At 40.6% G+C, this 27,045-nt stretch overlaps 2 pseudogenes; both read left to right on the top strand.

Annotated features, from left to right (window-relative positions):
• The first annotated feature begins 15,433 nt into the window (after window positions 1-15,433).
• On the top strand, window positions 15,434-16,910 carry LOC136388126 (large ribosomal subunit protein eL6-like; annotated as a pseudogene).
• A 4,292-nt stretch (window positions 16,911-21,202) lies between these two features.
• Window positions 21,203-21,928, top strand: LOC136389006 (large ribosomal subunit protein uL30-like; annotated as a pseudogene).
• The last annotated feature ends 5,117 nt before the right edge of the window (window positions 21,929-27,045 follow it).

The raw sequence follows: 27,045 nt of genomic DNA, 5'->3' as shown, positions 1-27,045 counted from the left end.
TATATACTCAGACAGGAGACAGAACTCAGATACTGGGTGTTTGATGATTTTATATATTTGATATTTGTATTCTTCACCATTTAATGGCTTTGTAATGAGTGTATACCTTTAAAAAGTAAAACAACAAGGCCCTGGTCGGATGGCTCAGGGGTAGAGCATTGGCCTGGCATGCAGGAGTTCCAGGTTCAATTCCCGGCCAGGGCACACAGGAGAAGCGCCCATCTGCTTCTCCACCCCTCCCCCTCTCCTTCCTCTCTGTCTCTCTCTTCCCCTCCCGCAGCCAAGGCTCCATTGGAGCAAAGTTGGCCCAGGCGCTGAGGATGGCTCTATGGCCTCTGCCTCAGGCACTAGAATGGCTCTGGTTGCAACAGAGCAACGCCCCAGATGGGCAGAGCATCGCCCCCTGGTGGGCATGCCGGGTAGATCCCGGTCGGGCGGGAGCATGCGGGAGTCTGTCGGCCTGCCTCCCCATTTCCAACTTCAAAAAAATACAAAAGAAAAGTAAAACAACAAAGTTACACTCAGATAAGAAAGGAAGGAAGGAAGGAAGGAAGGATGGAAGGAAGGAAGGAAGGAAGGAAGGAAGGAAGGAAGGAAGGAAGGAAGGAAGGAAGGAAGGAAGGAAGGAAGGAAGGAAAAAAGAAAGAAAGAAAAGAAAGAAACCTATAAAAAATCCAATCCTGAGAAAGACCCTTTTGTTTTATTCCCTCAGATTCCTTTGGGAACTGATCATCCCTTACCCATCAAAACCCAGCTCTCCCATAGACTAATTTAAGTGACTCATCACCTTGTGAGCTTTCTTCCTGGTCAATGAGTAAACAGAGAGAACGCTATCACTTATCTCACCCAATACCTTTCAGAGACCTGAGGAGTTGGGAGTTAGAGCTATTACTGAGAGAAATGGTTTAGAAGGCTCCAAAGAAGTTCTTACATAGAATTTTCTCAAGGACAGGTACATTTGAGAAAGGAAGATAGATCTTACATATTGTCCTGGTGGTATTCAGCTTCTTCCTTAATCCCAGATAGAGACAGAGTGACAAATTCTCCTAGCTGCTTCATTTCCAAAGTCAGAATTCCTCATCGGAGCCTGGTCCCCATCTCTCCTCTTCTCTTGGGACCTCAGATCATTTTGGCTGTATGCGTCGTCACCTCACTTTTCACTTGGGACTTAGCAATATCTCAGATGTCAGAAGCATTGCATGATTGTGTTTGATTCCAGCTATATATTTTATTTACATATGAGAAAATGCTAATGCGACTATTTGACTATTTAAAACTATACACTGTTAAGAGATAATATAATCATAGTGTTCTAGCTGGTAGGATTTATTTTCCTGACATTTTTCTTTTTCCTACCAAAATTTGCAAAATAGATGCATATGATTTGTATGCCCAGAAAAAAATATATAATGTGAAACTACGAAAAAGATTCTGAAGAGAATTTAAAAAGTATTCATATTTCCTTTCCTCCTTTCACCACAACAAAATAAAAACTGAATTAATTCTTCCTTCAAAAGTTATTCCCTTAAATGAGGCCAACTGGTTAAGAAGAAAATTTAGAACAAATAAAAGGAAGTAACTTCATGCAGCTTGTGGTCAGCTAGAGGAATTTGCTGTCACAGAAGGTCAAGTGGTCAAATGCAGGGGTTGGATAACTTGAAGGCGTTTTCAGGGTGCGAGCTGGAGGGAGGCAGGCAGGGGCTGCCCTGGTCTCCAGCTGTTTGAGGGACCAGGATGTCCAGTTGTAGGGTGAAGAAGAGTTTCAGCTGGAAATGGTAAACAGGAACATTCTTTGACCTTGATTTAAATACTCAGAACAAGATCTTACTGATAAATTGTTCATTCAAACTGAAGCAACTTTCTGTTTTACTGCCATATTTGCCCTTTGGCCCAACCCACAGACTCACACTAATGGGCCCTGTGGCGGTCATTGTTATTCTGGGATGCACTTGGGCATTGATTGAGTGTAAGGCACTGTGCCAGGCACTGGTAACACAACAGCAGATCGAAAGGAAAGAGCTCAGAGTCTGTGAAGGAAGACAGATCTGTAAAAAAATAAAAAATAAAAAATAAATAAAAGGTAGAACAACTCATTAACACTGTATTACAATTAAGAAGAAAGTGCCATGGGATCCAACAAGTGATTAACTTGACTAAATTGGGGATCAAGAAATATGTTTTCACAAACTTTTCTAAAGTAAAATCATCGTTGAACACTTGCTAGGAAAATAGATTCCTGGACTTTGACTCTGAGTCAGTGAATGAAGAGGCCCAGGGGAGAGGTCAGGAATTTCCATGCCTACCAAATGCCCTGGGGAATTCTTACCTGAGGGCCATTGGGAAACCCAGTGGTACAATTGGAAACAGGGCTCACCCAGGACAAAGAAGCACTTCTCAACCTTCTGAGAGAATATGATTCACCCAGGAACATTTGAAAATGTAGATGTTGACTCAGTAGTCTGGGTTGGGCCTTTGATTTCGTTTTTTTTCTTTTGAGAGAGAGAGAGAGAGAGAGAGAGGGAGAGAGAGAGAGAGAGGAAGGGAGAAAGATGAGAAGTACCAAGTCATAATTGTGTCACTTTAGTTGTTCATTGATTGCTTCTCATACGTAATTTGACCAGAGGCTCAAGTCAAGCCAGTGACCTTGGGTTCAAGCCAGCAACCTTGGGCTTTAAGCCAGTGACCTTTGGGCTCAAGCCAGGAACCATGGGATCATGTCTATGATCTCACACTCAAGCCAGTGACCCCATGCTCAAGCTGATAAGCCCATGCTCAAGCCGGATGATTCCACGCTCAAGTAGGTGACCTCAAGGTTTAGAACCTGGGACTTTAGCACCCTAAGTCAACACTTTAGCCACTGCATCACCACCAGCCAGGCCTGTGATTCTATTTCTAACCAGCTCCTCCTTATGCCAAAGCTGCTAGTCAGCAGGTCACTTCACTAGGGCTTCTCATTGTCTTTATAATAAAATACAAATACAACCTGTAGACAAGATCTATCATGATCCAAGCCTTCATGTCTCTAGTCTAGCCTTTTGCCCATTTCATCTTATATTCTTTGACACACTCAACTGTGTTCTGTCTACAGACATTTGCAGGCATTTTCTCTTCTACCCATTCTCTCTCTTTTTGTTCAACAAACTTCTGGTTCTAGATTACAATTCCTGTGCATTTTTTAGGCTCCCCTTAATCAGTTTCCTTCTGGAAATAAAGCTTGATGCCTTGTATAGAGCAAGAGCAGAGCAGTTTTCTAGGATACCTTTGACAATCCAGCATGGAGTCATGATGGGCATGTCAGTCATGTCATGGCTGCCAGTTGTGTCAAGTGCTACATCAAGACTGAGGCGATGGGGTATAATGGGAACACCCAAAACCACAAGTCCTGGATAAGGACATCACGTGGACCTCAGTATAAGTTTGACCGCCACCCATTGTAGGCTACAAGAACTCAGAACTATGACCACCTGACCTCAAGCTTGGCTATCCCATGGGTCATTCCCTGCTAAACTTCCACTCCACCACTGAAGCATCTGGCTTGAGACCAATGCCTGCCTCTCCACCCACCAACCCGCTAGTGATGGAGACTTCTTGCTAGTCGCTCGCTCCGCTCCCTTCTGTTGCTTAAGCTCACCCTCACTGTGAGTAACTGGTGTGTGACTCTATTGGCTTATTGGGGAGGTCTCTCCCATAATAAACTTGGTATTGTGGAAAGACACAAACATTTGTGAATGAGTTTTTTGGGGGACGCCTCTTGCTCACGATATGTCCCTAAATTTGGGTTAGGCACCCTCCTGTTCTAACTCTCCCTGCCACACTGATTGGTGATGTATGTTTGTGTATCTAACTCACTGTTCCTAGGCCATGCAGCCTAGCTCTAAGGAGCTATTTGAGAAATAGATGCTCATGAATTGAATTGGGTTAAATTGAAGTTCCTCAGCAAACAGATCGAACAGCACTTGCAAAGGTTCAGAGACTTGAAAGTTGTGCAAAATATTTCTGGGACCTAAGTAATGGTTTAATTACTTAGGAAGGATCTCTGGTTTAACCTTTTTGACTCATAGAACCTTAAAGAGTCTCATGAGATCTATGGCCCCTACCCCCTGAAAAATGCCCATACAAAAAAAAAAAAAAGACACAAACAACATTTTGCAAAAGATTTCAGGCAGCTTAGAAACCGGAAGCCTAAGGACTCCAGGTTTAACTGTGACATTAAAGCATATACTGTAGGGAGAATAACTGTTGACAAAAGGCTGGATTAAATCAGGCCTGAGGGCTGTTTTTGAAATAAAGTTATTGGACTACAACCACGCACATTAATTTATGTATTGTCTCAGCTCCTTTGAAGCTACAAAGCCACCGTTGAATAGCTAGTTGCAGTAGAGACCTGATAGCCTGGAAAACCCAGAACATTTCTAACTGGCTTTTTAGAGAAAATGCTTGCTGACCGCTGGATTAACGTGTAGCAGCATGACCAGGAATGGGGCTCCGAGAACGTTCAGGCCCAGTAGGTTCTCCAAACAGATATTCTGCTGTTGGGATCCTTAAAAAAAAACAAAAAATAAAATACATTTTAAAATTTTCTTTTCCAGGTTAAATTATATGTATGTATTATATATAACATATATTAATTATATATATCAACAAAACTCAGAAACACCTAGTGCCAAATCATGGCATGGTCACGTAAAATTTTTAAAACTAGAAATTTACAATTATCTGAGTATTTTAAAGGGCATGCTTCACGTTAGATGGGAAGGCTGATTATCTAGGAGAGCAGCCTTTCTCTATTATTTTCCTGAAAAGACATTGGTGGCAGCTCAGGAAAGCCCAGTGGGGGTGCCTCCTCTGGGACCTCACCTAAATTATTTAGCCACTCAGGGCCTGTTTCCTCTTTTGTAGCCTGGAGTAACAGATGCTTATTGTCCCAGAGTTGTTGTGAAGATTAAGTGATATAAGGCAACAGGTAATTCCTTCTCGGTCATTACTAACAATGTTGATGTCTGAAAGAAGTTACGAGAGAGCACTGATGTCTAAAACATTTTATTCCAAGTGAGGATTTTACTTGGCCCACACCTCCATGAAAAGTACATTGTTTACAATGATGTTGAGGAAATTCCGCCCATAGCACAATGCCTGGTACATATTTGGTTCTGAATAAAAGCTTGTCTGATGATTGGATCAAAGAATGACGAGTGGCGAGGCTATTTATAAACTTCAGAAGACAAAAATGTCTTTTCACCAATTACATGAGGATCCCATTTTCATACTTTAAATAATTCAATGCATGGATTTTTTTTGGGTGGGTGATCAAAATATAAGCAATTCTGAACTAGATTATATTGAGAGGTGACACATAAATTATGGAAGAGAAATAACTTCGACGCCTTCAATAGGAAGAGAAAGAGAGCTCATTGAAGAGGTGAGGCAGGTATGCACGGCTGAAAAGGAAACTCACCATTTTCATTTTTCTGACATGCATCCTGCCCTTCCTCACCCTCCCTCCCTTTTCTCCTGGGCCGTAATTCATTTCATTCCCATCAGAAATATTTAAAGAACCCTTTGTGACAGTGCTGCAGTTGTAGATGGAGATACAATTTACCTCTTACATCCTTCATAGGGACCTTTTGTTTTCTGCCTGCTCATAATCTCTCCTCCTGGATGTTGAAACAATTTATGGGCTGTGCTTGACTTTCCTCTGTTTTTGTTTCTCTTAAACCCTGTATCCAACATTCCCAAACATTTAAGCATATTAACTTTTCTTAGAGGATATTTTTTATTTAATTTTTTTCATTTTCTATTAATCTCTCTCTTTTTTTATTGTAGTAAGAACAGATAACATGAGATCTACCCTCTTAACAAATGTCTAAGTGTACAGTGCAGTATTGTTACCTACAGGCTTGATGGTGTACAACAGACCTCTGGAACTTCTTCATCCTGCATAACTGAATCTTTGTTCCTGTGTCCCCCTCCCCACATTAGAACATTTCTTTAATGACACTAAAATATTAAAAGAACATATAAGATTATTTTAGGACAAGGGCTAGAGGAAAAAAAGTATAACAGAACAGATCTATTTTCTTTCTTTTTTTATTTTATTTTTATTTTTTTATTTTATTTTATCTTTTTACAGTGACAGAGAGAGAGTCAGAGTGAGGGATAGACAGGGGCAGACAGACAGGAACAGAGAGATGAGAAGCATCAATCATTAGTTTTTCGTTGTGCATTGCGACACCTTAGTTGTTCATTGATTGCTTTCTCATATGTGCCTTGACCATGGGCCTTCAGCGGACCGAGTAACCCCTTGCTGGAGCCAGCGACTTTGGGTCCAAGCTGGTGAATTTTTGCTCAAACCAGGTGAGCCCACGCTCAAGCTGGCGACCTTGGGGTCTCAAACCTGGGTCTTCCGCATCCCAGTCTGACGCTCTATCCACTGCGCCACTGCCTGGTCAGGCCAGAACAGATCTATTTTCTAAAAGAGTCACTCTCCTCCTTTCATAGATACATTGCATTTAATTGGAGGACACAAGAAGCCTTTGAACTTAACAGTTACTAGAAAAAATAGAATCTGCCAGAATCATGAAGGCAAAAAGGCCCCAAATTGCCAAACGCAGACTGAGACTGGGGCAGTTAAAGAAAGAAGAGACTGAGTCTAGGACCCCAGTGTCTCTGGGATATGCCCACTACCTGCCAGAGGGGTTTTCTTGGTAAACCTTCTGGGTAATTGTTCTCTCTGCACAGAGAAGGTGTGGACAAGCCTGGTGTATTTCCTAGTAAGATTAGAGAAAAGGGTGATTTTATCAGCCGCCTCTTTCCAACGCATTGCACAATTCTGGGGCTACCTGTGACCTCTGCTTTTCCACTAGAAACAAAAAGGAAAACATAACAGAAAACTAAAATTCTGTCTTTCTGTAAATGTGTGATTGTTTTCACCTTCAAAAAGAAGATTTATGAGACATAATTAGTACGTCTCTACAGAGTACTTTGATATTTTGAAGATAATCCACGAATAGACTTAATCTGACCTAAAATGGAATTATTTCAAATAAAGCCACAGTAGTTTGAGATCAATACTTTTAGTTTCTCTTTGGAGGCCTGGGTTTTAGAAAATATGATTTAACTGCCAACTGCAGAGTAGGGTTCACTCTGGAGAATATTTAACTTTCTCTTAAGATTTATTTTAAAGTAAACTCCAGGAAACAAGTGTGGTCAAGTCGAACCTGGGGTACAAATGTAATGGGAAAAAGTGCATTCCTTCCATAAAAACTTGTTTTTGGAAATTACTGTCATCATTTGAAAACTTACAAAGCTGATATGATTAGAGTTAGGTGAAAAGAATTTTTTAAGGCAGCAATCAATTTCATGTTCTGTCTGGAAGAAAAATATTTGAGGAATTGCATGAAACCTATGACCCAGAGTCTTTTGAATATGACAGAAGAGTAGATTGTAAAAATAAAAAAAGAAAAGGATAGAAAGGTGGAAATAATGTCAGACGATTACTGATTTTTTTTTTTACCAAAAAAAATTTATATCAATAAATATTAATAAGTGTCAAACAAAGACCTTAAATTATTTATTATTCTTTCCTTTGTTTCTTCACTTTAAAAAAGAAGGCACAAAGACACGTGATCTTTCTTTCCCTTCCTGTTTTCTTTTTCCTTGTCTCCTTTAACCTCAACCTTGAGGCATTCTATGTAAGGCTCATTTTAATGTGGATGAAGGGAGTGATCTAACTGCCAGTTGAACCACAATGACTCTGACAGTTGGTGGGAGGGAAATCCAACCCTCCTGGAATGATTTTTGCCTGTTAGCTCCTGCACAGACTGGCTTTCTGTGGTGCTTTATGACTAATCCGGGGTGTGGTGCTGAAACACACAGGGCACTAAAAGAAATCAATCTCTGTTGGTACTTTGACACATAGAGGGCCTCCACGTGTGGAATGGCCCAGGATGCGAAGATGTGATGATGAAATTAAATTAGTCGAGATAAAATAAGAAATAGACGTTCTTCCTTGGACAAAATATGATGCTATTGCCTTGGTGAACCGTTCATGCTTCTTATTATATATAGAATACTAGGCATCTGTTCTGATAGCTGGATGTGCATGGGAGGCACCTATTGGGCGACTGGCTCTTGGCTGTGTGAAGTGATCTTCTTCTCAGCTGTGGCATTTCACAGAAGTCCCCTCCCTTATCCTCTGTCCAACAACAGTCTTGGTAGCACAGGCTGCCTATGGAAGGCTTTTTAAATATATATATAAATTTTTAATGGGGTGACATCAATAAATCAGGGTACATATGTTCAAAGAAAACATCTCCAGGTTATCTTGTCATTCAATTATGTTGCATACCTGTCACCAAAAGTCAGATTGTCCTCTGGGTTTTCCTTGTGTCCCCCCCCCCCCCCCCCATGGAAAGCTCTTTGTTTCGTTAAGTAGATGAACACCAATTTGCTCTGATTTATGATTGAGTTTTTCCAGGACAGTGGGTAACTTTTGTGCAGTATATGAATATATTTTTTTGTCAGTATTCTTTTAGGCACTTCTCTATGTGCTTGCTCATTTCCTGCAGCTGGGCATGAGTTGTTAATGATGCCAACAAGCCGGTCTCTTTCTTTCCCATTAGTCAAGAACAAGATGATAGAAGGGAAGTGGCCAGTCCTCTCTCCCAACTGAATTCCATTTCTCTTCTGATACAATTCCATTTATCTTTTACTTTTCCACCATGTTTCCCTCTCACTTTTCTGTGCCGAGTCTCAGGAGCAGACGCAGATTACCGGAATAAATGGCAATTTCATTCATTCACAGTTTCTTCAGCCAATGCCTGCCAATTCTGTCAGAGTTAGCAAGAGCCATTCTGAAAGCCTGAGTTAATGCGAGGAGGCAGCCACTTTGTGAATGAAGAATTGGAAGGAAAAGGGGAGAGACTGATGGGTGTGAGCAAAGAGGAAGATGGATAAGGAACAGAGCTAGGGGAGAGCTGTGAAAATGAAGGGAGATGAAATGAAAAGGAAAAGAAAAGAAAAACTTTGAATGTATGGTTTTTTTTTTAAAGTATTAATGAAGATTCATTTAGAACCAACAATGCGCAAACAATTCTGTCAGGACACTGGGGATCATGAATAGCAGTTAGTCTTAGTATCTATCCTCCAAGATTTCCCAATTGAGAGCAGAAATCAGATATAAATATATGAGAAGACAGATTCATGTTTGGATGTTATGTTTCTGAGATACATATGAAGAGAACTTTTAAAAGTAGTCAACACTTGCTTGACCAGTGGTGACACAATGGATTTAGCACTGACCTGGGATGCTGAGGGCCGGGTTTGAAAATCAACATCGCCAGTTTGAGCATGGAACCATCAATATGATCCCAAGGTTGTTGGCTGGAAGCCCAAGGTTGCTGGCTTGAGCAAGGGGTCAGTCACAAGCTTGGCACAAGCCCTTCCCAACTCAACCTTGTCAAGGCATCTTTGAAAGGCAATCAATAAACAAAGTGAAGCAACTTGAGTGGATATTTCTCATTTCTCTCCTCCCCCACCCCCATTCCTTTCTTTCTCTAAAATATATATAATAAAAAAGTAGTGAACACTTGACTTTGGGTGGTGGGCACAAAATACAATATACGGATAATGTATTATAGAAATGTACACTTAAAACTTACTTAACTTTATTAACCAATTTCACTCCAATAAAGTCAATTAAAAAATAAATGAGTTGTAAACATATTTTATTTCTTTATTTATTAAAAATTTCTTTTTATTTATTGATTTCAGAGCAAGTGGAAGAGAGAGAGAGAGAGAGAGAGAGAGAGAAGAAAACACACTGATTTTTTCTACTTATTTATGCATTCATTGGTTGGGTCTTGTGCCCTGACCAGGGATTGAACACACAATCTTAGTCTATCTGGACAATGCTCTAACCAGCTGAGGCATGTGGCAAGGCCTACATTTTTATTAAAGAGCTTCAAGTGAGGGGAATTACTGAAACTCTAAAATTTGTACTTTGTTGCTTTTAAATCCTTTTTTTTTGTCTTGCAGCTGGGGTTGGGGTCTTGCGGACATCCAGGGGATGGGAGACAATCGCTGGGCTGTGCCCTTCCTTTCCAACCAGAAGATAGAACCTTTGCTGCCAGAGAGCCATGAGGAAGAAAGGACACATTTTCTCCTCCCTCCCAAAGCTGTTCTTGTCCTGCTTGCCAATAAACTATTAAACTGTTATAACAATTGATCTCTGTGTGGTGAACGGGATATTCATTACATCTCACTGTGCAGGACACTGACCTGAGCGGAATTCCTTTACAAATGATCTTGTCATGGACAGTCTCCCTTAAGCCACAGGACTTGGTGTTGTCCCAGGTCACTGCCTCCAGCAGCACACACAGTAGTTTGAGCAGGAAAGCAAGAGGGACATTACTCCCTACAAAGCTGCAGTGTGCTTTGTCGTGTGCAAGGCAAATGTGCACCCGTCTCTGATGTACCAAAGGAAGTCAGAGAAAGGAAGTGTGCTGCTGGGGTGCTTGTGATATTTTTGGTATCGATGTTCTCACTACCTGCACTGTGTGTTTGTGTCTATTGTGATGTTTACTGCAACTTGAAAAAGAATAGCTACTAAATTGGGATATGATGAACTTCTCAGCTGGAGAGGGAACTGGATGGAGCAGGGAAACCTTTGGGATTTGAGATGTTGTGTTCTCTTGGAGGTTACATGTAGATGTTTGGATAAGGAAGGGCAAAAACACTTCCAGAAGAAACAGCTTAGCCATGTCCAGTCCATGTGAGAAAAATGGAAATGTTTGGAGTGAGTTTATGGTTGTTCTAGCTAAAAAAAAGGAACAGCTCTAGGCTGTGTCCACTTCACCATCACATCTTTTAAACTTTGGGTTTCAATGGTGAGCTTTTGCTCAAGATTCTGGTTTAGTTCAGCACTGTCTCATGCCCTGGATGATGGATTTACCATAACACTGTTTTGGATTTTGATCACTTTTGAAGACCAACGACTCTTTTGGGTTGTCACTGGAAAGGAGTTTGAAAGCCCCATAAAATCTCTTCTGGTCTCTGCCTCTGGGAATGAAATCATACCACAATTGTGGTTGTTTCCAGACTTGTCAAGAGCCTCTAGAAAATACAAATCAAAATAATGTAGGCCTGGGCTGGGAGGAAAAGATGAATGCTTTTCTCAGAGGGAGGCCATTGGGGGTCTAGATGGAGGGACCTCCGGGCAAATGCAGGCCTTCAGAAGGATAATTAGTGTGTAAGAAAGGGGAATACAGACTGTTCTGGTAGAAAATCCCTTGTAATTACCCTATCAGGAATGCTCTCAGGACATTATTAAAGGGATTGTGGGGTCATTCAAAGGGGCTGAATGATCAATGGTTGACCTTTTATACCAAGGAGAATTTCACCAAGGCTCAAGTCCCCTTTCTTCATATTTTGCCTATCAGGAGATTAATAGCCAAAAAACAGTGGTTCCACTGACGGATGGTTTACTAGACCTACTATACTGATCACATTGTAAGAGATATATATATATATATATATATATATATATATATCTCAAGTTATTATAGTATTCACATGAAACTAATACAATTGTAGGCTAACTATATTTAAATGAAAAAAAAATTGTCAACTGTGTAAAATGAAAATTTAAACTTTGTCATCTAACTTTTATCTGTTAGTGCAACCAGAAAGATTTGCAACAAATATAGAAACTATAACATTTGTTGCATATATACTGATATAATCAGGTTCCAAAAAACATCCTGATGAAACAAAGAAAAGCACTATTTCATTTGTAAACTCACTTTTAAGGTCTGTCTATGCTCATAGCCCCACACATTATGCATAAATCATACTTAGTATATTCTATATATGCTTAATAAAACAAAATGAATAGAAACCTTATTTAAAGATCTTAAAATTATGTGTACTATCACTTAATAAGATTCAGGATGAGAGAACTTTTCTAAAACAAGACACTAATAATAATAGAAGTGTTTTGTTAAATCAGGGTCTTGAAAATTTACTGAAGAGCTGAATCTCATTCCTCACCACTCCCCTTTCTCCCTTTATATTTCTTTTTTTATTACAAAGCTGAGGTGTGTGGGATAGGGATGGGTTTTACTCTGCAATCACATTTCCCCCCCTATGTGTATGAGAACAACAACAAAAATGAGTCTTAAGGACTTTGATGGTAAGCCCGAAGTTACACATGTTAAACTCGGCCCTGCACAGGTCTGCTGGAACCCCCGGAACTCCGCCACGCTGCAGACTGGGCTCATCCCCTGCCGTTCACATCCTGCCCTCTTGGCTTGTACAGCCAAACAATAGTCTTTTCTGCCTCACCGTTTGCCCTCCGGCGATGAGAGGTTGCTTTACTGGTTGCTCACTTTTGACTTACTTAAGTCACTCAGATTGTTTGATCCCCTCTGAAGTTCACTATTTTGCCTATTTTCTGACATGTCAGCTCAGTCATCTGAGAAAGAGAAAAAGTTATTTACTTAAAAACTTGATAAATAGGTGGGTAAGAGCTTTTTACAGGAACTCAATCAACTGCCTCAAACTTAGAAGATTCTTAATCATCCATGGCTAACAGGCTCCACGGAGAGAGGTGCCACTGAAAAACACATAATTAAGAACCCTTGTGAGCCAATAATGCAGCTGATTTATCTAGCACACTTTTATTTTTAGGGAGAGCCCCTTTCCTTCTCCCAACCGGTATTTGATTACATGGAGAACCACAAAAATGCACCTAAAACAGTCTGGCAGGCAAGTAGGCTGAATCAGAGTAAGATCCAACAGTTGTTTACAAATTTAATAATTAAATGTTGAAACATTGAAAATTAAGTATAAAAAGATAGAGTCTTTCTTGCTTCAGTAATCCACTGCCTTTATAATGATTACCAGATTATTGAAAACACCCAAAAAGCGAAAGACTAATGTATAGAGGCACAAAGTAGAATAATGATCTCTAGGGACAAGATAAAGGGATGGGCAGTTGGTGTTGAACTGAAACTTATCAGAAGTTTCAGTTTGGGAAGATGAAAAAGTTGGAGATGGATGGTGGTGATGGTTGCACAAAAATATGAATGTACTTAGTATCACTGAACCACACACTAAGAAATGCCTAAAATCATACATTTTATATACATATATTTTACCATAGTAAAAAAATGCAGAAAGATGAAAAGAAAGAAAGAAAGAAAGAAAGAAAGAAAGAAAGAAAGAAAGAAAGAAGGAAGGAAGGAAGGAAGGAAGGAAGGAAGGAAGGAAGGAAGGAAGGAAGGAAGGAAGGAAGAAAAAGAAAGAAAGAAAGGGAAAGAATAAAAGGGAGTAATTTTAGGATCAGCTGCAAGAAATTACCAGTTGAATTAACTAAGCTGTTTGTTGCTTGAGCCTAGTCTTCAAGAAATTACTGATGTGGCATATCTCTGCAGAAAGAAATGAGGAAAGAAATCTGAACAGCTTAGCATTTATAGGTACACAATTGGGAGTAAAACACATGTGAAAAATATCATGATAGAAAGTCTTTATTTAAAGTGTGGTTGAAGGACGCTGACTCATTGGATAACTGAAGTATTTGTGGCTTGAGTAATGGCCGAGCCAAGAATCCTGGAGTCAGTTAGACTCTTTCTTCCTTTCAGGGGTGTGGTGGGGGGTGGGGGGAGAAAGGGTCAAGTAAATTCTATTCCACTCTATCTTGGATATTTTGTTCGACAATGATTTTGACCAACCCCAAATTCCTCAAACAAGGGAGGAATGTTCAGTGTTTTTGTAACCTTGATTAACTGTGATATTATTTCAAACAAGGAGGCATACCCATATGGGGGCAAGAGGTGGAAAGGAGAGAACTAAATTAGGAATCTGTTTTTGTTCCAGGATGATGGATGTCTTACCAATGGAGTCAGTGCCACTTCTAATCTCATCCTGAGCAAAGACACTCTTTCACCAGCTGAGCAAAATATCTGGACTCAAGTGTGAAACACCTTGATTGATTCAACTAAACATCTGAAAAATGTCTTAAATTATTCTGACATCATTATACCAATACAAATATACCAATTATTTTATCTTCCTGAGGTTGCATTTATTCCTGAGTGTTTTCTGGCTGGGATGAAATGATAATTTATGAATCAGGTGCTTGGAACTGCATGGCCAAGAATTGCTGTTTTTTGTGAAGTCCATGTACTAGGTTAGTAAGGATGTTGTGGAGTGTGGTCAAGCAAGGACATTCTGGAGCCAGAGTTCCTGGGCATGAATCCTGGCTTTGCCCCGTGGAAGATGAGACCTTGGGGGTTTGCCCACGTCTCTGTGCCTTGGGTTTTTTGTTTCTAAACAGAGGAAGATTGTAATAGTTCTTATGTCATAGGTTGCTGTGAAAATATGGTTTGAAACATGTAAACTGTTCAGAACAGTGCCTGGTGTGTAAAAATTGGGCTGTTAACATTAGCTGTTATTACCATTAATCATTGCCTCTTTGGAAGAAGACCTGATTACAACAGGGAGGGTGAAACCGGTGTGGCCTGGGAATCACAGACCCATTAGCACTGGCATCAAAGAGTTCAAAACTCCACGGCCACATCACAGCATCATGTTGTGCACATTAAGTATGTTACTATTTTGTTTGTCAATTACAATAAAAATGAACAAACGAGAGGGGAAAACCTCCATGGTTGCCATACACATGGATACTGTAACTAAAAATAAAATACTGGTTTTAATAACACATTCCTTAACTTACTTATTTCTTGATTTACCATGTGCCAGGCATTGGGAATACCAAGTCAATTATGGCACGATTTATTATGGTGTCAGTCTATGTAGAGACATAAAGAAATTATTGTGCAATATGTAGGTGTAAAGATAGAGATAAGTATGAGGTATAATGCAGGGAATGTCAGGGCTGGGGAGAAGATGGGAAGCAACAGAAAGAGAGGATTCCAAGAGGAATTCTAGAAAATACAAGTTTTTTGCCTGACCAGGTGGAGGCACAGTGAATGGGGTGTCGGCCTGAGATGCTGAGGACCCAGGTTTGAAACCCCAAGCTCACTGTCTTGAGCGTGGGTTCATCGTCTTAAGCTTGGGGTTGCCGGCTTGAGAGTGGGATCATAGACATGACCCCATGGTTGCTGCCCTGAGTCCAAGGTCACTGGTTTGAGCAATGGGTCACTGACTCGGCTAGAGCCCTTCAGTCAGGGCACATATGAGAAAGTAGTCAATGAACAACTAAGGTGCCGCAACTATGAGTTGATGTTTCTCATCTCTCTCCCTTCCTGTCTGTTTGTCCCTGTCTGTCTGTCTCTCTCTCACTAAAAAATTAAATTAAATTAAGAAAAATACAAATTTGTTAAATAAGAATTGATTTTTAAAATAAATCTTTGTTTCAGTCTATGTCTCTAAAAGATTCACTTTCTTGCTTTTTTTCTCATCTTGCAAGATGGCGGGTGAAAAAACTGAGAAGTCAGATATGAAGGAGAAAAAAACCCTGAAGTCAGGATGGCCAATGCAGGTGATAAGTTTAGAAAAGGTAACCTCAAGGCCAAGACACCTAAGAAGGGGAAGCCCCACTGCAGCTGAAACCCTGTCCTAGTCAGAGGCATTGGCAGATATTCACAGTCGGCTGTGAATTCCTAAAAATCCATGTACAAAAAGAAGTATTCAGTCCCTAAATCCAGGACTGAAAAGAAATAAAGGAAAAAGGCCCTGGCCAGTTGGCTCAGTGGTAGAGCGTCGGCCTGGCGTGCAGTGGTCCCGGGTTCAATTCCCGGCCAGGGCACACAGGAGAGGCGCCCATCTGCTTCTCCACCCCTCCCCCTCTCCTTTCTCTCTGTCTCTCTCTTCCCCTCCCGCAGCCAAGGCTCCACTGGAGCAAAGATGGCCCGGGCGCTGGGGATGACTCCTTGGCCTCTGCCCCAGGCGCTAGAGTGGCTCTGGTCTTGACAGAGCGACGCCCGGGATGGGCAGAGCATCGCCCCCTGGTGGGCAGAGCGTCGCCCCCTGGTGGGCGTGCCAGGTGGATCCCGGTCGGGCGCATGCGGGAGTCTGTCTGACTGTCTCTCCCCGTTTCCAGCTTTGGAAAAAAAAAATCCAAAAAAAAAAAAAAAAAAAGGAGAAAGTTCTTGCTACTGTCATAAACCAGTTGATAGCGACAAGAAGGGTGATACGCGAGTGGTTAAACTTTGCAAAATGCCTAGAAGCATTTAAATTTATCCTGCTGAAGATGCCCCTTGAGGCTGACCTATGGTGGCGCAATGGGATAAAGCCGTCGACCTGGAAAACTGAGGTTGCCGGTTCGAAACCTTGGGCTTGCCTGGTCAAGGCACATATGGGGGTTGATGCTTCCTGCTCCTCCCCCTTCTCTCTCTCTCCCCTCTCTCTAAAAAAAAAAAAAAAAAAAAAAAAAAAAAGAAGATGCCCCTTGAAAGCTGTTGTGCCATGGCAAGAACCCCTTCAGTCAGCATGTGACAAAACTGTGGGCCAGCATCACTCCCGGGACCATGCTGATCATCCTCACTGGGTACCACAGAGGCAAGAGGGTGGTTCTCCCCGCAGCTGAGCCGTGGCTTGCTACTTGAGACTAAACCTCTGTGCCTTAACCGAGTTCCTCTGCATAGAATACAACAGAAATTTGTCATCACCACCTCTGCCAAAATCGATATCAGCGTTGAGAAAATCCCCAAACACCTCTTGGATGCCTACTTCAAGAAGAAGCTGCGCAAGCCCAGACACCAGGAGGGTGAGATCTTCGAAGGAGAAAGAGAAACAGGAGATTACAGAGCAACGCAAGGTTGATCAGAAAACTGTGAACTCAATAAATTCTGCCAAAAATCAAAGCTGTCCCTCAGCTCCAGGGCTCCCTCTGCTCTGTGTTCGCTCTCACGAATGGGCTTTATCTTCACAAAATGGTGTTCTAAATTTCTTATGAAGAACCTCATTAAATAAGTGATCTGTTAAAAAGAAAAAAAAAAAAAAAAGATTCCCTTTCTCTCTTATAACCAAAATATTACTATTACCCCTAAAAGAAATAACTATGATCACTTTAATAAACTATCTGGTTGATTGTTAATAGATCATATGTGTCATATTATTTTTTAGTTGGTTTGTATGATCAAGATACAAAGGAAGGCATGTCTGGTAATAGGTGTACGTCTCTTAGTTGTCCCTTTAACTGTGTAGGTTCCCTTTCCATCTCTCTCTATCTCCCCTTTTATTCCTTGTAATTTATTTGCTGAAAAACTGGGTCATCTTGTAGAGTCTTTTATAGATGGATTTTGCTGATTGCACCTTCATGGTATCATATAACATTTTTCTCTCTTCTTTATATTTTCTATAAGTATCTGCTTAGATTTAAAGGCTTATTCAGATTCAGGTTCAGTTTTTGGGGGGGTTGGGGTGGGCAAAGACTCCTTCATGGACTGTGTGGTGTGTTTCCACCCAGCAAGACACATACTGTCTCGCTGTCTCTCTTTTTATGATGTTCGTGGCCCATTTATGGCTAGGTCCACTCATTCACTGGGGTTGCAAAGTGGTCCTATTATCATTCTATCACTCTTTTTTTAGCTGGAATTTTGTAAATGTAATTTCCCCTCATTTAGTATTTGCTTGCCCGGTGTGGCATAGTTGGTCCAGGAAAGGCAAGGCAAGAGCCTGATTAAAAAGCCACATTGACAGCGGCCCCTTGGCACCACAGGACCCATGGCCTGTAAAGTCAATGAAATTCTATCTGGCATACCATTCTACTAAAGCAGGAAGGTGAACTTATGGGTTATTATAAATACTTGGCCCAAGAAGAAGAATTTTCTGCTTGTAACATGGCTTTAGAAACACTCTAACCTCCCCCACCCAAGCTTTTTGTAAAAATAGGGCTTTTTTTTTTATATACAACAATTACAAAAAAGATAATCTTGCTGAACTGAAATCCTAGACTCCATCTGATATCATTTTAGTTTTCAGTGACCTACTTACTTCGTGGCATGATTTACAGTTGAGGCTTATTGCATTAGCAAAATAATGCTTTGGTCGTTCACTTAAAAAAATCCTCTCAGTTTTATTCTCTGGTATGGAATGAAATCTTTAACAGTCAAAATTGGCTTGAGGTTAAGCCATCATTAAAACAATTTTGTACTTTGGACCTAAAATAGATGTGCACCTTGGCATTGATGTATACAGAGCTTATGTTTCCTCAAAGGCAAAAGTAAAATATATTCTCACCACTGTAGGATGAATGAGTAAACACACACAGGCAAATTAAAAATAAAATATTTAAGAAGCATTGATTGCATTTTAGTTTTTTGTAAAACTTTCTTTTAAATTTAGTCCTAAGTGAAATCAGCTCATTGCATTTGGTTGGTGCCATAAAACATTAACAGTAGTAGAAACACAAGTAACCTCTGAGTTGTTGAGTGGACTCCTGTTTGACCCCAAGTCCCCAATTCAAGAAACCTCATGTCTTTGACTCCTTCCAATGGGATACTGGTTGACCCAGATACTGACCAGCTTTCCTCTTGTCCCCTCTGTCCAAATCACTTAAATCCTTTGTCTCCAACTACATTAGATCTATTCAGTGTTTCCCTTTTTAATGCCTCCACAATTTCTTAATATTGACAAAGAGCGAATTGATTCTCCCCCCCACCCCCGGAATATGTGAGCAGGAAGCAGCGGGTTGTGCGTATTGGACCAGCCCCAGTTTGAGGAACAAGCCAACAAGGAGAATATTGTCTTCCTTTTCATTCTTTATTTTATTTTTTTAGAGCATTTTTCTTTCTTACCCAGATTAGTCTGACCTCAGCCCAAGACAACTATATATTACTTTTACCAGCAAACTTGAATGTCGCCTGCGTTGCGTTGGTGGTTTTCTATGAATGTAACACGATAATCCCTGTGGAGCCAGACCAGTCACTTACTACTCTTGCCCTGATAAAAATACTCGTTTGGGCCTATTATGATGTCTTTTATTTTTAATTCAGCTGAAAATGGAAGCATTACAGAGCTTAGAAATATTAATGAGAAAATTCTCTGCTTAACACCACAAAGTACCCTACTCATGGTGGACAAAAATAAAAGTATTTTGCCCCAGTTTGGCCTCAACAGAAAACATCTTAACTGGGGCTTTCAAGTTAGGCTTTTAAGGAAGAATCCTATGACACAAAAATGGAAATGTCCTGGCAGATAAAATTAACATTCTCCTATTGCACCTGTAGTGCAAACAGTTATAAAAGGAGTTGCTAAATAATGTATACTCTCTGATGATTTAATACGCAGCTGTGCTCTTCGCTATTTTAAAAATCCCGAGGGTTAAAGCCTAGTCCAATCCTTTCTTTGTCAGAGTTTCTGTCAAATGATGAGGCCCCTGGAAATGTTTTTGGTCAAGACTGATGGGTTGCCTTGAACCTCGCCTATATTATTACACCTCAAACTTTTTTATACTTGTTTATTAACAGGTAGAAATGGATTTACCATCTTATCCTGGTTCTAATGAACTAAACATATGCCAACCCCCAAATGGATGTTCAAAGCAGATGGGTCCCTTCTTTCTAAAAGACATGACTTAACTATCTTGCTTTACCTCCAGGCACAGACCTGTCAGCATGAATTGTGGGAAGGCACAGTATTTTAAGTGAAAATCGCTTGGCAAATGAACTTCTCTTGTTTATTTTGTGAAAACCAAAGACAGCAATGTCTCCCTCTCTTGTGGTCATCCTGTGGAGGCATGATGACTCCCACCCAAAATTTGGTTTGGATGTCAAGACAGATGAGAGCACACAGGCACCAAGAGGGTATGACAAGTTTTCTGACTCACATATTGAGGCTTTCTGGGGAGAGCAAGGCAGGCTCCCAAACAGGTCCAAACAGGTTTTGAGAGAGCAAGAAAAGGAGATCAGCTTGGCTTTTGCTATGACTGAGAGGTGGCCAGAGGTGAAGCTTTCCACATGCATCCTAGAGCTTGTGTGATTTGAATTTCCCACTAGTGTCAGAGGAGGCCACTTGGACTTTCCTATCAGCTGGCCTGGTCATAGAACAGAAGAGACAAGGGTTGGGAAATCAGGAGTTTAAAAGTTGTCATGAGTCGAACATCAAAATGGGGCTAGACATTATATCACACCTCTCTTTTCATTGAAGACCAAGGACACTCTGAAAAACGCTAAGTGTTTTTAGACTAACCAAATGTTGGTGGAGAATTAAAACTTTTGGTATTCTTTAGAAAGCTTGTAAAATTCTGCTCTTTCCTTTTTGGGCTTTTAGGTACTAAACAATGTATGCAATCAGCTTATCCTCTCTGTTTCTGATAAAACATTTGGATAATAAGTCATAAAGTGTCTACATTATTACTGAAGACACTTAAAAATTGCCCATTAAAGCCAATGAACTCTTACTTTTGGAGATCATTTTTCTCTTTCTAACCTAAATCCTTTGTATACTAGGTCAAGGTATTTGTTGGTTCTCTACATTGTACTTGATGAAATGATAGGTAATCAGAAGGTCGAGAGACATTTGGGATTGCTTAAGACACTCTCATTATTTAGATGGAGAAACTTAAAGCCTGGAGGTGTCTAGTGTTTTGGCTAAGATCATACAAACTAGAATTCAAGCCCTGAGCTTTGTCTAATGCATCTCACCTAACTTAGAGGGTTCAGTGTTGTCTTATATCCTCCTAGGCTCTTGTTACAATACTTTCTCTGCAAAAGGGTCTTAACAATCTAGATAAAAAAAAGAAACATAATTTTCTAAAATAGATTTTTAAAGACTTTATTCATTTTAGGAGAGAGAGAGAGAAAGAAAGGGAGAGAGAATGAGAGAGAGAGAAAAGGTGGGGAGGAGCAGGAAGCATCAACTCCCATATGTGTCTTTACCAGGGAAGCCAGGGGTTTCGAAACAGTGACCCCCATGTTCCAGGTCGAAGCTTTATCTACTGTGCCACCACAGGTCAGGTGAAACATAATTTTTTAAATGTAAAAAATCTTCCTATCAAAGTCTAAATATATTATAGAATTTTCTTATATATTCTAAAATACAAACCTTATATTTAATTTCACTGGAAATGTTGAATTATATCTTAGCATTGGGTAAGACAATCAACAATAGATCTTCCCTTTTGTCTAATTCAGTGCATTAAAGTTTATAATATTAAATATATATATTATTAAATGGTCCCCTTTTGTACTACCTTTCAGGATTAAAAAAAAAAAACTTCTTTTCTTCTTTTCTGGCTGGAATCATGGAAGGTTCAGAAGAGTAGAAGAAGGTCCCTGCTGTGACAAAAACCCTTTAAAAAGCAAGTGAATGTTACAGAGCTGAAATCAAGTGCCCGAGAAAAAAGTTTGCCCAAAACATGCTTTGAAAGGTAAGGAGGAAGCTTATCTATGCAAAAGAAAGCACTGTCACAGGAATATAGGCAGATGTACAGAACTGAGATTCAAATGGCTAGGAGGTCAAGAAAAGCTGGCAACTTCTATGTACTTGTGGAACCCAAATTGGTATCTGTCGTCATGATCAGAGGCATCGGTGGTGTGAGCTCAAAGGCCCAAAAGGTGCGGCAACTTCTTTGCCTGTGCCCAATCTTCAATGACGCCCTTGTTAAGCTCAACTGGCTTCAGTTAACATGCTGAGGATTGTGGGACCATATATTGCCCAAACCTGAAGTAAGTAAGTGAATTGCTCTACAGGTGTGGTTATGGCAAAATCAACAAGACAAATTGCCCTGAACACATTGATTGCTTGATCTCTTGGTAAATGTGACATCCTCTGCATGGAGGATCTGATTCCTGAGATCTGTATTATTGGAAAATGCTTCAAAGAAGCAAATGACTTCCTGTAGTCCTTCAAATTATCTTCTCTAGGCAGAAGAATGAAGAAAAGGATCTTCCATTTTGGAGAAGGTGGAGAGTCTGGTAACAGGGAAGACCAAATCAACAGGCTTACTAGGATGAGCTAAGGTATCTGTCATGGTTAATTTTGTAATCTGGTCAGTTAATAAACAGTGACTGCTTAAAAATTGAGAAAAAAAACAAAACCCTTTTCATTTTAAAGTGATTTTAGATTTACATAAAATTTTTGAAGATAGTACTGTGCCTTCACATCTACTCTGTACTCAAGTTGCTCTATCCATAACATCTTACATTAGTATGGTGCATTTCTCAAAATTAGTTAACCAGGCCTGACCTGTGGTGGCACAGTGGATAAAGCATCGACCTGGAATGCTGAGGTCGCCGGTTCGAAACCCTGGGCTTGCCAGTCAAGGCACATATGGGAGTTGATGCTTCCTGCGCCTCCCTCCTTCTCTCCCCTTCTCTCTCTCTCTCTCTCTCTCTCTCTCTCTCTCTCTCTCTCTTTCTCCCCCCTTCTCTAAAATGAATAAATAAAGTCTTTTTTTTTTCTTCTGTATTTTTCTGAAGCCAGAAACGGGGAGAGACAGTCAGACAGACTCCCGCATGCGCCCGACTGGGATCCACCCGGCATGCCCACCAGGGGGCGATGCTCTGCCCCTCCGGGGCTTCGCTCTGTTGCGACCAGAGCCACTCTAGCGCCTGGGGCAGAGGCCAAGGAGCCATCCCCAGTGCCCGGGCCATCTTTGCTCCAGTGGAGCCTCGGCTGCGGGAGGGGAAGAGAGAGACAGAGAGGAAGGAGAGGGGGAGGGGTGGAGAAGCAAATGGGCGCTTCTCCTATGTGCCCTAGCTGGGAATTGAACCTGGGACCTCTGCACGCCAGGCCGACGCTCTACCACTGAGCCAACCGGCCAGGGCCTAAATAAAATCTTTTTAAAAAATTAAAAAAAATTAATTAACCAATACTGACACAGCATTATTCACAAAACTTTATACTTTATTTACATTTCCTTTTCCCTAATGGCGCTTTTCTGTAGCAGCATCCCATCCGGGATACCACATCCCATTACATTGTCATGTCTCCTTAGACTCCTCCTGGCTGTGACTGTTTCTCAGATCTTACTTCTTTTGTTTTGATGTCCTTGACAGTTTCAAGGAGTACTGCATCAAGTATTTTGTAGAATATCCCTCAACTGGAATCTGTCTGATGTTTTTGTCCTAAAGGCTTCTGTGAATTGGTCTCTACCTGTCTCTTTATCTTGATTTTTCATACCACTCCCTGCCAAACACTCTTGTCATGTTCAAACTGTTTAAAATTCCTGGAAGTGCTGGGACTTCTCGATGTAATAGTTTGCACATGTGTTGCTTTGCCCGATAAGTCCTACTCACTATTTTGCCTACTAACCTCTTCTGTCCTGCAGATTCAGCACAGGCATTATTTATCTCGGAAAGTTTTCTTGATCTTTTCTTCTTTTCTATTTCTTACTCATCCCTGGGTAAAGGGAGCTTTACCTCTTCTGTTCTTTTTTTTATGTTGTGTCCATAACAATCACTATATATGCTATTATCCTATCTAAGACACACACACACACACACACACACACACGCTAATATAACCATTGATTTTATATCTGTCTCCTCTGAGACTATATATTTAGGCCATGGTCTACATTTTGTTCTTTGTGCTCCTTGTCCCTGGGGTCCAGACCAGACTAGGATTCTCATGAGAATCAGAGGCTGGTAAATATACCTTCTACCTCCACTTGTAAGAAGACTTCTGGTATGTTTTGTTGGGGCATGCAGATTAGATCCACTCAGAAACTTGGTCCATAATCCATTCTACTTGACACTAAACCTGCATAAACACAGGCCCATGAGTGAGTCTAGATTTTAGATCCTTCTGGAGTAATGCTGATACTATAGAGGGCAATATCTTCTCCATACCATGTTGAGCATAGGAGAAAGTAAGTTATAGGCATGGGCCTCCAGGTCTGTTTCCGGGAGGACAGCAGGCTTGTGACTCTGAGCCAGATGTCTTCTGCACATGGGAACAGGAGTGGAGAGAGGTCTCTCAACTTAAGGTCATCTGGATAACACTCTCTCTCCCTGTGGAGCACAAAGAGAGAGGAGGAGAAAGGGAATGCCCATAGCATTAAATTAAATAAAGTAGCCATTGGGGCAAGCTGGAAGCTCAGCATTTATAGTTGAAAGAATAAATGTGACTAATGATCAGTTATTATTCTAGAAATACTAGATCTAGAAAGACTAGAATTCATGAAGATAAAATATGCTATACTCGGGGGGAAAAGAGGAAGACAAAGAATATTAGGGTATAATATCTTGGTAACTGATGGATTCGAGTAATTGACTGTCTTATTTGCAGTCTTAAATGAAAGTTATAAAGAAGAAATTGAGGAATTGTGAAACCTGTGTATTAGTAGTGTCATTAGCATAAGCATTAATATTGGAAGATATCATGGGAGAGAATTGAATGAAGAGTGAGATTAAGTCATGCTAAATAATTTGAGGGCACAAAAGAATGTTCTGGAGGCTTGTAAATGACTAAAAAAGACAGTGTGGTTATGTTAAAAATAAATACCCCTTTATTATATACTTTTATTTATTCTTACTTTTTGTAGTTAACAAATAACATTTTGTTATTGTTGTTCTGAAACATTTGCTTTTAGGGTCAGATAATAAGCTCATACCATTAGGGATGGTAATGTATTTTAGTTTAAAATAGGAGTGATGTTTTAGAAAGGATATGCTAGTTGTCATAACAAACAAACCCTTAAATGTGCAATGGCTCAATTATGATAGAAGTTTATTTCTCATGCATGTAAAGTTTAATGGATTTTGCTGGTGGATGGCTCTCTCTCGAAGATGATTCAGGGGTCTAGACTCCTTACATCTTGTGACTCTGCTATCTTTCTTGTGTGGCTTCCAAGATCACTATGCTTAGCTCCATCAAGCTGGCAGGTTGGGAAGGAGTAGGAAGAGAAGGCACAATGCTTGTTACCAATCTGAGTAAGAAATGACTTATTTCTTCACACTATCTATTGGTGAGCACTAGTTATATGGCTTCACCTAGATTCAAGGGAGGCTAGGCCTTTAACCCACAACTGCCAACTCCTTTCCAGCCACAAAGTTATACAATGAGAGGAAGCCCAGGTCTGGGCAGATAATTAGCCATCTTGGGGATTGTATGTATAGATCCATAATTTGTATAAAAATTTCAATAACTATTAAATTAAATTAAAACTTAAAAATCAGCCCTGGCCGGTTGGCTCAGCGGTAGAGCGTCGGCCTAGCGTGCGGAGGACCCGGGTTCGATTCCCAGCCAGGGCACACAGGAGAAGCGCCCATTTGCTTCTCCACCCTTCCGCCGCGCTTTCCTCTCTGTCTCTCTCTTCCCCTCCCGCAGCTAAGGCTTCATTGGAGCAAAGATGGCCCGGGCGCTGGGGATGGCTCTGTGGCCTCTGCCTCAGGCGCTAGAGTGGCTCTGGTCGCAACATAGCGACGCCCAGGATGGGCAGAGCATCGCCCCTGGTGGGCAGAGCATCGCCCCATGGTGGGCGTGCTGGGTGGATCCCGGTCGGGCGCATGCGGGAGTCTGTCTGACTGTCTCTCCCTGTTTCCAGCTTCAGAAAAATGAAAAAAAAAACAAAACAAAAAAAACCTTAAAAATCATAAATTATAATTTTTCAAAATTGAAACTTACAACAATTATTAACTGAGTAACCAAAAACAATCAATAAAGATATAAAAGAGCTGAGAACCCAATTAACTAGCTTGAGCAGGTGTCCCCAAACTATGGCCCGTGGGCCGCATGCGGCCCCCTGAGGCCATTTATTCGGCCCCTCGCCGCACTTTCGGAAGGGGCACCTCTTTCACTGGTGGTCAGTGAGAGGAGCACTGTATGTGGCGGCTCTCCAATGGTCTGAGGGACAGTGAACTGGCCCCCTGTGTAAAAAGTTTGGGGACCCCTGAAATTTTAATGGATAACAAATAAAGCCTATTGAACATAAAGAATTAGTAATTATCCATTCTTAATAAGTCAGAAAAATTACAAAAGTGATAATTTCATAGGCCAAAACGTCAAGTTTTGTTATTTTAAAAAGATTTTCTTTATTGATTTTAGAGAAAGAAGAGAGAGAGAGAAAGAGAGAGAGAAGAGAAAGGCAAGGAGAAGAGTGGAAAGCATCAACTCATAGTTGCTTCTCGTTTGTGCCTTGACCGGGCTAGCCCGGGGTTTTGACCGGCAACCTCAGCATTCCAGGTCGATGCAAAAAGTCAAGTTGTACTACATTTCATAGCACTGGTGTCATACAGCCCACATTCTCTGATTATAAGGATAAGTATTACCCCATTAGCTCTGCTCGTTCAGACAAGATTATTCTCTCAAAACCAACTGCCAAGGACACAGTTTGCCATCTTTGCGAAGAAAATGCACTTAAAAGCAGCATTTTTACATATTTTAAAAATAATTTGCATATGGCAGTTATGAACATACATTTTTTTCACAGTTTTTGACTATCAACTGCCCCTTCTATTGCTTTATATCACCCTTTGAACTTTTACGCCTAAAGCATCTTTTGCTCAATCTTTGTAATGGCAATGGATAACCTGCAAGTGGAAGGCTGCTATGAGGCCTTGGGTTTGTAAAATTTGCTTTAGTTAGGATTGGGCAGAAAATTGTGGGTCATAAGTGGAGCATTGTGTCCTTTTCAAATAAAAGCCAAGTTTATTACTATTTCATTAATGCTCACCAGAATAACAATGTATAATCATATCAGTAGGAGACAAGAAATTATTTTCATTTATATTGAGTAAATGGCATCTTTTGCTCAACTGTAAATTTTAGTGATAAAATTGTGTAGTAAAGACAAATTGGAGTAGTAAAGGTTCACACATAAAGTATAACATGGGGACATTTAAAAGTCACATGCCCCACTACATATCCACCACAGTGGATAAAATTAAAAAGGTTGACAGTACCCTGGGTTGAGGTGAGAACATGGAGAAACAAAGCCTCATACATTGTTGGAGGGAATGTCAATGGAAAAGATCTGACAGTTTCATTTATAACAAAATATACAGACAAAAATTTCAAGCCTAGATATTTACTCAAGAAATATAAAAATATACATCTATGGAAAACTTATATAAATATATCCACAGAATATCTACTGATCATAATCAAAAACTTGAGACAGCCTAGGTGTTC

This window comes from Saccopteryx leptura, chromosome 1 (assembly GCF_036850995.1).
Source record: "Saccopteryx leptura isolate mSacLep1 chromosome 1, mSacLep1_pri_phased_curated, whole genome shotgun sequence".
In the NCBI taxonomy this organism is placed as follows: domain Eukaryota; kingdom Metazoa; phylum Chordata; class Mammalia; order Chiroptera; family Emballonuridae; genus Saccopteryx; species Saccopteryx leptura.
This window is presented reverse-complemented; position numbering and strand designations above follow the sequence as displayed.